Genomic DNA, 12,216 nt, shown 5'->3' on the forward strand with positions numbered 1-12,216 from the left:
TGGTAGCTTCGTATGCGCTGTTCGGACCTAAAGCCACTCAGTTTTGTGAATTTTTTTTTTTCTGTCCAAAAAGGTCATTCTCTGGACTGCTGCACAGTTGGTTTGGCTCAGGCAATTTTTCCTAAGTACTGTAAATACTAAAAGGCTTTTCAATTAATCTTCCCTTCTTTCCAGTAGCACCCTTACTAAGGTTTTTGTTTTTTTGTAAATTTATTTTTCTTTGACATTATTTTTATCACTTGAAATAGTGGTTGTTCCTCAGGAATCCATATTTAAGATGATTAACACAAATATAGGCTAAAAAGGAAACTGACCTTTACTTTAACATTAAAGTCCATAATAAGTAGACAGTACCCAATAAATCAGAATAAAATCTAAGTAAATAAAACCATAAAAAGGCAAAGCAAGTGAGACAACCTGAGTCGCAGATTAAGGGGGGATTTTAAAAGGGTTACGTGCGTAACCCTTTTAAACCCCTCCTGCGCGCGCCGAGCCTATTTTGCATAGGCCCGGCGACGCACGTATGTCCCGGGGCTTGAAAAAGGGCAGGGGCGGGGCCGGGGCCGGAGCCGGAGCCTCCAGGCACAGCGGCCATTTGCCGCTGTGCCCAGGATTGTGGGCCGGCTTTTGGCCGGCAGGCGCAACTTCTAAGTTAAAGGTAAGGGGTGGGGGTTTAGGTAGGGCTGGGGTCGGGTTAGGGAGGGGAAGGTGGGGGGGGGTGGAAGGGAAGGGAGGAAGGCTGTGCGGCTTGGTGTGCACCCCCTTGCGCGCACCAACCCCGGGTTTTATAACATGCGTGCGGCTGCGCGCGCATGTTTTAAATTCGGGCGTAGATTTGTGCGCGCCAGTTTACGTGCACAAATCTATGCCCGCGCATAAATCTTAAACCCGGCCCTAATTCTCATATATTCAGCTAACTGGAGAACTGGTCAAATTAATGTACTTAGAGTTCAATTTCTAGATTTTTATTCTTATCCTTAAGAAAATCTTGCAATTGTAAGCTTAAAACACTTATGCGATGCCCTGATAACTCTTTATTTAACTGGATATCTTAATTAAAACAGTATCCAATGTTATCTCTTGTCTGAGATCAATAAACTTTGTCTAGCTTGTGTAGCATGAGCTAGATCTATACAAATTTGGATTATATGCTTAAAAGAACAGAATATCCTGTTTTGTTTTTTTTTTGTTTTTTTTTTCAAAGAATTTTCAAAACCCAATTTCTTTCAGGCTGTTGCACAAATGTAATGACTAAGTAGCTTTCTCCATAACATTTTTTTCAGAGACTTTAATTCTTGAGTTAAATTAACCAGATTATTAGTTTTCTCAGCATTGTCCCCCACCCTAGGAGAAATCTTATCCTTGTAGCAGGACAAAAATGTCACAGAAATTGGCAGCTTATTTTGGCATCTGTAAAATCTCACTTACCGTTTTAAATAGATTCATTGTAGGGCATTTTTTAATGAGGGAAAAATTAATTCATCTCACATTCCAAGATTAATTAAAGCTCTCAAGATTTCCCATCCTTCTATCCAGTGTCTTATTCTCTTTACTTTAAAGTAGAATTGAACATTTGTATAGCCACAGTTGGAATCTCAGTTGGAATTTTTGATTTAACACACACAAATTTAGTATCCAAAACACTGTTGGTGGTAGCTCTGCCTTGCAGGGTTTCCCAAACGTTTAGCCAATATGACCCCATTTTAGCACTTAAATTCCTATGACCCCCAAAAATGACCAAAACAAATTAGTAAGAATGCAGTCCCCCCCTCCAATGGTCACTGCATGCTCCCTGCACTCCAACTGATTCTGCCTCTCAACCTCCACGCCCACCAGTCGATCCATTCTCTTAATCTCCACCCCTTCCAGAGGGCTTTAACCTCCTTCACTCCAGCAGGACCCCCTTTTTCAACCTCAGCTCCTCTTACATCTCCTAGCTTCTTTCACCTCCCCAGCCCATCCCCTCTCACCCTCTCCAGCCATTTTCATATCCCCCTCTAGCTGCTTCTCTCTTGCCCTCAAGTCCTTTTTAACCACCTACTGACCCTCTGTCATCCCCTCTCCCATCCTCTCTCTCAAATCTACAGCCTCATTTCCAGTCCTTCTCCCATCCCTCAACTCCTCTTCCCCCAGTTGATCTTCTGATATTCCTCTTATCTCATCCTCCATGCTAATCCCTCTCTAGCTGATTGAACCCTCAAAACCCTCCTGCATCTGATCCATCCCTTCAAGCAGCTCCTTCTCCAAACAGCCTCCCTGCCTGAATCAGCAGCAACATTTTTCTTTGGTCCTGGGCCACAGTTGGATGACAACTGATGGGAAAAGAGGGTAGGCAGCTGAAAGGGGCAACATTTTTCTTTTGGGTAAGTTCAGTGGTTGTGCTATGTGGAAAGAGAGGAGCAGTGGCAGCCTCCACTGGCCTATGCACATTCAGTCCTCCCTCATAGCTGCTCCCAAGCCCAATGGTGATCTGCAGGTGGCAGCAGCATTAGTAATGAAAATCAGCACAAGGCCTGAGCCAGTGCAAGTTTACAGGCTCTGATACCTCCTCAAGCAGGCCTTTCCCATTACCATGGAAATTCATGGGAGGGTGGGATCACTACAGGGCCTGTTAGTGTATGCTGGCTCACAGGCCTCATGGTAACTTCTACTATTAATGTTGCTGGCACCTGAAGAGCACTGCTGTTTCAGGAACTTGTGACCCCAGCTGAAGGTTTTGTGACCCCATTTGGGGTCCCGACCCATAGTTTGGGAAGCTCTGACTTAGACCATCTGCTTAGTCTTCTATTTGAACAACAGGGAATATGTCTACCATTTTCCAGTGCTCCAACCTGTTTGGAAATAAAATTAGAGCAGTACCTTCTATTATCACATTGATGGTATGACTGAGCTTGCTGCAGGAACTGTGCAGTTATGATTGGGGAGCAGATGTTAGTGCTTTCTGCTCTTCTGCTGTGGCACCTGTGTATGCTTCAGTGGAGTACTGTGCATGCACATAACATCTAAGGTGGATGTACATATAAATTCTGCCCTTTTGAATGAGAAGCAGTTGTTGACGTCTAATACCAGTTCATGATTTGCATGTTGTTTTCAGGCATTCTACCTCATTATCTGAGATGTCTAGCTATAGCCAGTGCAGCAGATTTAAAGCAGCTATTAATCCAGCTCACTCCCCCCTCCTTGAAAAGATCCTTCAAATTCTTCCAGCTTAATAGCTTAAGAGTTGTAAGTCTTTCATCAGAGTGACTTTGATTTTATTCAGCCAGACTACTGCTAGGGAAGGAGTGAGTGTACCATGAATTAATGGAAGAAAGAACTCTATTGCAGGCTGAAGCAGTTGCTGGCCATTTGTTTATCCTTTGATGTGCAGACTACCATAAAAGGAATAATGACATTTGTTTGCAAACAGACTGTGCAGTATGTCAAATCCTCTGATAGGGGTGAGCAAACTTTTTTTGTGCTGGAACCGCATTACAATTTATCAAGTGTAACAAGGGCCAGAGGGTGGGGCAGGGCGTGGCACGGTGGGTCTTCGACATAGCAATCAAATCTCTACCACTTGCTGCAGGCATTTCAGTATCCAGCAGGCGCCTCTACCAGAATCAGAAAAGCCTTCAACCCAACAGGTACAGCGAACAGTCCTCACCTCAGTCACAAATCCAGGCTATAAAGTATAAATAGTAAGGTGTAGAAAAAACTGGCCTGGAAACCACTAAAAGCAGACTCGTATGCGGTACAATAAATCAAAAACTGAAATATCACCATTCCTTATAAAATAATGTTAAGAAATATAAATCAGTCATAACAGTGAGGAAACCATGCTAATAAAAAGCATATTTCAAAACAGATGACAAAACACCTAATAATTAAGAAGAATAAGAATAAAAAAGGCTTTAAACATTTCCCCAAAATGAATCAAATATTTCAAAACAGCAGACATATCAAACACCCAATAATTAAAACTAATAAGGATGATGATGATAAATCCCCCCCCCCCCATATCTAGAAACTTTTCATTTCTAGTAGCCCTGCGATTGTAGACTTGGATGACACACTCACTTGCACTTTTCTACCCTCTCTTCTTGCTCCCCTCTTCCATTTCCTCCGTTTTTCCCTTCCATCTCACTCACCTTCATCATTTATTCTCCTTTATTCTCACTCAACCTCCACACCCTCTTCCCGTCCCCTCTGCCACTCACTGTCCCACTCAAACCCCTTACCTTCCCTCTGCCACTTTCTTCTCATTCCCACTCACCCCTCAGTCACTCCCTCCCATTTACTTCCCTCTGTCACCGCTCACTCCACCTTCTTCTGTTTCTCATTCTCACCCCCTTCTGCTCAATTAATTTCCCTTCTCTCCCACCTACCAACTCAATCATTCCCTTTCCTGACACTCAAGAAATATAGCGGAAGCCGATCAATAATGCTGGAAAGTGGAACAAAAGGCAGTGATCGGTGTATCAAGGGATTCTTTATTGGAACTTGCCTGACTCTGGCCGAGTTTCGCTCACACAGGAGCTGCCTCAGGGGCTGCTACAAAACAAATATTAATTAAAAATTACATATTAAAAAATTGAAAACAACCACACATACATGGAACAAATTAACATATATGTATGTCAATACATGTAAAGTGTCACAAACTTATAAAAAAAGATAAAAATAAATTTAAGAAAATGTAAAAACCATTCAGTTGTGTGCGCATAATTTAACAATATGTAGAAAATACAAGCAGTTATGAAATTATGAATTACCTACAAATCTATGACCATCATTCATAAAATCTTAAATGATGATCTTCATGGACTAAAAGGCTTAAACATTACCCCCCAAAACCCACAAAGAAACCTACGCTCCAACAACACAGGATTCCTAAACATCCCCACCTTAAGAGACGCTCATCTTTCAACTACGCGAGAGAGAGCATTTTCCATTGCTTCCCCCAGATCTTGGAACACCCTACCCATAGAACTGAGGACCAGCACATCCAAAAACCATTTAAAAAAAAGACCTAAAAACAATTTTTATTCCGCAAACTCTATTCTAACTATCTGACACCTGATCATCCCAGCACTCAACAGAACTCGCAAGCATAATCCTCCTCCATCATGCTCTCCTGATGTACCCTCCTTTTCTACCCCTCCCTGCTCACTCCCTTGATCCGTTAAGTTCTTTGAAAATGTTCTCCGCAATATTCTGTTATTCAACGACTAAGAAAATATGTTGATTGTTCACAAAACCCTACTGTTCCCAACTACTATGTTAACTCCATTTGATTGTAAGATAATTGCACATGTTGGATGATAATTGCGGATTTCCTGTCGTGTAGCCAGATGGACTCAGAACAAGTGGGTCTAGTGTGTTTGTGCTAGCAGTTGGAGACGGATCTGACGTCAGCACGGGTACATATACCCCCACAGGAAGTGAAGCTCTTCAGTAATTTCCGTCTCCAAAGCAGTTTGGAGAGCCTGCACGCTCGCTGAGCGTGTTTCCAATCTACTTTATATTTTCTACTTTCTACTTACTAAATTTCTACAGGAACATCGAGCCCCGCACTCCTGCAGTGATACCATTCGGTCCCTCCCCCAGTTGAGTTTCCTGGGGTGATTTCTGTGATCCCTCGGAGGTTTTGGCCTCGGTCCGGTGGCCGAATCGCGGCAGGGACCCAGCCCCCGAGTGAGGCTTGGGTGGGCTAAGAGGCGCCTCTGTCCCGGTGGGACTTGGGAGGCAGCGGGTGCATTCCACAAGCGCGGCGGTGACGGTATTTCCTCTCTCCCCCCGCAGCCGGAGACCTCCCGGGTTTCAGCTGGGAAGCGCCGAGGATCAGGTAAGGCGTACATCTCTTACTTTTGGTCTCCGAGGTACGAGGATCGGCGGCGTTGCCTGTGTCCGGCACGCCGCGGAGGTCGCCATTTTTTCGGCCTTGTTAAGGTATTGAGCGCCCATGATAGGCGCCTGTATCGTATTGAGCGCATATTTGTAGTGTATGTTGTATATTACTGACCGCATGTTATTGAGTATATATTGTATTGAGCGTATATTGTTGAGCGCATATTGTATTAAGCGTATATAGCTGCCGCTTATTATTGAGCGCATATTGTATTGAGCGTATATAGCTGCCGCTTATTATTGAGTGCATATTGTATTGTGCGCATATTATATTGAGCGCATATTTTTCAGCGATGGAACATTCAGACGCCCCGGCGTCTCCGGCGGCAGCACCTCCTGATTCCGGCGTGAAAGCCCTCGGCCTCTGCTCAGCATGCCAGCTTAGGGCCACGCACAGCGAGGAGCCAGACTCCCTTTGTGCCCAATGTGAGGAGGCACTGGGAGCCTCGGGCCAGGGCCAGTCTCAACCGAGGTTTGTTGATAGTTCCCCAGGGGCCACCCCTGATCTCGCGGGCAGTCTCGAACAACCTGGGATCCCGGGGGACCTGGTACCCTGACGACTTGAGACCACTTCTATTTCCTGGGTGGATCTCTTTAAGGGGATCCATGCCTTTGTACAAATGCAATCAGCTTCCCGTCCAGGCCCTGCTGCTGTTGCTGCTGCTCCAGCGGATCCTGCCCCTGGGCCTTCGCGCCCTTATCGTGGGCAAGCACACCCGCCTCCGGGCAGTCCGGTTCAGGCAGACCCGGTTATCTCAGAGGACGAATCAGAACCCTCCGAGGAGGGGGAACTTCCCTCTGGGATTGAGCCATATCGAGCCATGAGGAGGTTCTTCCCCAAGGACGATCTCTCCGACCTAGTATCTCAGTGCCTGGCAGAGTTGGATATTACAGGCCCCAGCACTACGGGGCCATCTACTCAGAACCCTCTGCTGGAAGGTCTTTGTCCTACAGCCCGCCATTTTCCCTTCTTGCAAGCCGCACAACAACTGATAGATCTGGAATGGGCTGCACCAGCAGCCTCATTCAGAGGGGGTCGGGGCCTGATAGGCATGTACCCCCTGGATCCGGCAATCAAGGAGGTGCTGGCGTGCCCTCAGGTGGACGCCTTGGTTAGCGCGGTGGTCAAGCACACTACCATTCCAGTGGAGGGGGGGGCGGCCCTCAAGGAGCCTCACGACCGGTGACTGGACGCCGTCCTGAAACAGACATTTGAGGTGGCAGCTCTGTCTTTGCGAATCTTTGCGAACCTGCTGCACAGTGGTGACGCGTTCCTGTTTGTCACAGGTCAGGAACAATGCTCCAGCAGCGGACATGGAGTCCGCTCTCTCGTTTCTCACGGATGCCGCATCCGACCTAGTCCGTACAACAGCCAAAGGGATTTCATCTTCTGTGGCTGCCAGGAGGCAGCTCTGGATACGGAATTGGTCAGCCGATGCTCCTTCGAAGATACGCCTCACCAGAATGCCCTTTAGGGGTTCTTTCCTGTTCGGCAGCGACCTCGATAAACTGGGCAGCACATGGGGTGCCTCTCCAATACCTCGACTGCCGGAAGACAGGTTCAGAAGGAGCCAGCGCGCCTTTCCAAGGCCATCCAGAGGCAGAAGCTCCCAACGCTTCATTCCCTATAGGGGTCACTACCAGGCACCTCGTCCTCAGGCCAGGAACCAGTCCTTTCGGCCCAAACAGCAGAAGAGGGGAGCCGGCTCGGGTTCAGGGCCCGGCCGTGCCTCCCAGTGAGTCAGCCGATCCATCCAAGGGACGGAGCTATAGGGGGCAGGTTAACCCTCTTCTACCCCAGATGGGTCGAGATTACGTAGGACCAGTGGGTCCTCGCCATCGTCCGAGAGGGTTATTATCTGGATTTCCATCACACCCCTCCGGACAAGTTTGTAGAGTCTCCGTGTCCAAGCCACAAGAGGGCAGCATTAGAAGTTACCCTGGCGAGGCTCCTGTCCTTGAAAGCCATAATCCCAGTACCTGCATGGGAAATGGATTCTGGTCATTATTCCATTTATTTCATGGTACCCAAGAAAGAGGGCACCTTCCGGCCCGTACTGGACCTCAAGTCAGTCAACCGATACTTAAGGGTCCCGAGGTTTCGCATGGAAACTCTGCGCTCGGTCAAGACCGCAGTACAGCCAGGAGAATTCCTCACGGCCTTAGACTTGTCAGAAGCCTACCTGCATATCCGGATCATCAGCGCTATCTACGCTTCAAGGTTCTGGGACGCCACTTCCAATTCCAGGCTCTGCCCTTCGGGTTAGCCACGTCACCGCGGACCTTCACCAAGGTGGTCGTAGTGGTAGCAGCGGTGCTCAGACGGGAAGGAATCCTCGTCCATCCCTACTTGGACGATTGGCTGATCAGGGCGAAATCACGGGAGGAGAGCCATCGGGCAACCAACAGAGTGATCGCCCTTCTGGAAAGCCTGGGATGGGTAGTCAACCTCAAAAAGAGTTGCCTACAGCCTTCCCAATCACTGGAATACCTGGGAGTACAGTTAGACACCCAGGCAGACACAGTCAGTCTCACTACCAAGAGAAGGTTAAAACTTCAGACGCGTCTCCGGTCCTTGATGGGAGCCAGCCGGCCCATAGCTTGGGATTATCTGCAAGTTCTCGGCCTCATGGAAGTGGTGCCTTGGGCAAGGGCCCATATGAGACCTCTACAACACTCCCTGCTCTCTCGCTGGAGCTCCCACTTCCAGAATTATTCCACGCACCTATCTCTGCCGGCCAGAGTGCGGACACAGTTACGGTGGTGGTTGCAGCCCAACCACACGAGCAGGGGATCGAAGATGTCCTCCCCCACGTGGATTCTGCTCACCACAGATGCCAGCTTGAGCGGATGGGGAGCACACTGCGAAGAACTCACCGCCCAAGGGCGGTGGAACAGAGAAGAAGCGGGGTGGAACATCAATCGCCTCGAGGCACGGGCAGTCCGGTTAGCCTGCCTGCAATTTGCTCACAGCCTGCGGAATCGGGCAGTCAGAGTGATGTCCGACAACGCCACCACAGTGGCATACATCAACCGTCAGGGCTGAACCAGAAGCCGACAGGTGTCTCTAGAGATAGCCCCGCTAATGGCTTGGGCAGAGGCGAATCTCAGGACATCTCCGCCGTCCACATTGCCGGAAAGGACAACACCACGGCAGACTTCCTCAGCAGAGAAAGCCTAAATCCGGGGGAATGGCAGCTGTCGCCCACAGCCTTCCAGATGATTGTGGATCACTGGGGGATTCCGGACATGGACTTATTAGCGGACAGGTCCAATGCTCAAGTACCCAGATACTTCAGCCGAAAGCGAGATCCGTTCTCTCACGGGATCGACGCCCTGGTTCAGCCATGGCCTCCAGGGACTCTGCTATACGCTTTTCCTCCGTGGCATCTGCTGGGCGCCCTTATCCACAAGATTCAGAAGCACCGGGGCCTAGTTCTAGTGGCACCAGACTGGCCAAGAAGACCCTAGTACGCGGACATGAGAAGACTACTGGCAGGGGAGCCCCTTCCCCTGCCTCCGCTCAGGGACCTGCTACGTCAAGGTCCCATCCTTCACGAGCATCCAACTCAATTCTCTCTTACGGTCTGGCCATTGAAAGGGCTAGACTGAAGAAAAGAGGTTACTCTGAGCCAGTGATAGATACACTCCTCCAAGCCCGCAAGTTTTCCACTTCCCTCACCTACGTAAGGATCTGGAGAATATTTGAAGACTGGTGCGATACTCACGACACCAATCCACATGCGACCACAATTCCTATTGTTTTGGATTTTCTACAGGACGGGCTTCAGAAGAGTCTCTCCCTCAGCTCCATCAAGGTTCAGGTGGCTGCGCTGTCTTGCTACGGTCCCAGGAGGGATGGCAAGACCATTGCCACGCACCCAGATGTTTCTCGCTTCCTGAAAGGAGTCAAGCACATTCGTTCGCCACTGAAGTGGCCAGTGCCTTTGTGGAACCTCAACGTAGTTTTGGATTTCCTCGCGGGATCCACCTTCAGACCCCCTTCGGGGCCTGTCTCTCCGTTCTCTCACTTTGAAGATGGTGTTCTTGCTGGTTGTATGTTCAGCACGCCGCATCTCGGAGCTACAAGCACTGTCTTGCCGTGATCCCTTTCTCAGGATCACTCCAGAGGCTATCCATCTTTGCACAGTTCCATCCTTCTTGCCTAAGGTAGTCTCACAATTTCACCTCAACCAGACCATATCCCTGCCTACCACGGCGGGTTTGAAGAAATCAGAGGAAGGGCGTTTGCTACGCCATCTCGACATCGGCAGATTGCTGCCCAGATATCTGGACATGACAGAAACAGTACGAAAGACTGACCATCTGTTCGTCCTTCACAGCGGGAAGAAACAAGGAGAAGCGGCCTCTTGGCCCACCATCGCCCGCTGGATTAAAGAAGTCATCAGAGCGGCCTACGTAGAGGCCGGGAAGTCACCGCCTCTACAAGTCAAGGCCCATTCTACCAGAGCCCAAGCAGCATCTTGGGCAGAATCTAGGATGCTGTCGCCTGCAGAAATATGTAAAGCGGCGACGTGGTCCTCACTCCATACCTTCTCCAGATTTTACCGTCTGGATGTCCAGGCCAGGGAGGACACAGCATTTGTGAGGGCGGTTTTACACGGTCCTCAGACAGCCTCCCGCCCAGTCCGGGAGTAAAGCTTTTGTACATCCCACTTGTTCTGAGTCCATCTGGCTACACGACAGGAAATGGTGAGATTACTTACCTGATAATCTCGTTTTCCTTAGTGTAGACGGATGGACTCAGCATCCCGCCCAGCTGCCTGTATACTTGGGTTTCACCGATTCAAGGTAAGCCTTATCACTTCTTACATGAGTACGTCCACTCTACCAGGTGTCGACGCCTTCCGGTTGGGAATGCTGGCGGTCTCCAGCTACTAACAATCGGTCAGGGGAATCCTGTTTTCACTATTTCATTGATTGTCAGTACACATTACGATTACATGTCCCTCAAAGAAATCTCAGATCAGCCAATAAAGCTCTGCTAACCATACCCTCAGTCAAAACAGCAAAGTTGACCCAAGTTAGAGAGAGAGCACTATCTTTGGCAGGACCATTATTATGGAACACATTACCCCTGGAATTAAGGCTAATGAAGGACTTAAAACTCTTTAAAAAAGACTTAAAAACATGGCTCTTCAAAAAAGCATTTCACAGTGAGGTAGCGGAATAACAACAAAGCAGGAAGTCAACAAGAGAAAAAAAGCAGAATTGCTTATTTTTATTATTTTCTCACAAGTATTACATTAGAAAGACAGCTAATCATAAATGGTAACCACACCCATTCCCCATTTAAAGTATATGATTGAACTATGTAACCGTATAATAATGGCACCCTATGGATAATTGAGAAACCACATATTTGTGCCTGACTGTAAACCGTTGTGATGGTGCTCTACTATACGACGATATAGAAAAGTTTTAAATAAATAAATACACATATATCCATAACAGCTTTTGCAAGGAAGAATACTGAAGAGCTTCACTTCCTGTGGGGGTATATGTACCCGTGCTGACGTCAGATCCGTCTCCAACTGCTAGCACGAGCACACTATACCCACTTGTTCTGAGTCCATCTGTCTACACTAAGGAAAAGGAGATTATCAGGTAAGTAATCTCACCATTTGTAAACCGTTATGATGGCTCTACTGAATAACGGTATATAAAACCCTACAAATAAATAAATAAATAGAATGAGATATATGGATGTCTGTGCGTGAGCACTGTGGAGAAGCAAATAGGCTTATAGCAGTGTTGTGCAGTTTTTATATATGTGTGTTTGAGACCAGTGGACGTAGATTCAACAAAGGAACAAACATTGGTGAAGAAACACTTAGGTTGCAACAGAAAGTATTTATTTATATTTCTAGATCCTACCCACCTTGAGGTATTTTTGGTGGCTAAAGAGCAGGGCTGAGAAAACTGTAGGTAAAAATGTAATAGTCTCGTTTAGTATATTCATATACAATTTCCTATAATATAATTTGTTTATAAATTTCCGGATTATCCTCCCAATATTGGGGACTTTATTTCTGAAGTACAGAACATATTGTAGTGTTTCTTCATGTATTTTCCAGTACTGAAGTTATTTTCCTGATTTTTTTTTTGCAAATGTTATAAATTTGTTTTAAAATCTGAATAAAATTTAAATAAAAAAAAAAGAAACACTTCAAGAAAAGTTACAAACAGAACTAACAAACATAGACCTATCTAATGCAGAGAACGCAACTTCGTCCTGGCTCACCAACACTAAAACAATTGCAGACAAGATAAACCCCATGATCAAGAAAACTATAAAAAAAACAA

General features: G+C 47.2%; 1 protein-coding gene across 3 annotated transcripts in view; it reads left to right on the forward strand.

Annotated features, from left to right (window-relative positions):
• Nucleotides 1–12,216, forward strand: part of LMBRD1 (LMBR1 domain containing 1) — a 591,116-nt gene that overhangs the window by 17,026 nt on the left and 561,874 nt on the right. The gene's annotated exons all lie outside the window — the stretch shown is intronic.

This window comes from Rhinatrema bivittatum, chromosome 3 (assembly GCF_901001135.1).
Source record: "Rhinatrema bivittatum chromosome 3, aRhiBiv1.1, whole genome shotgun sequence".
Lineage (NCBI taxonomy): Eukaryota > Metazoa > Chordata > Amphibia > Gymnophiona > Rhinatrematidae > Rhinatrema > Rhinatrema bivittatum.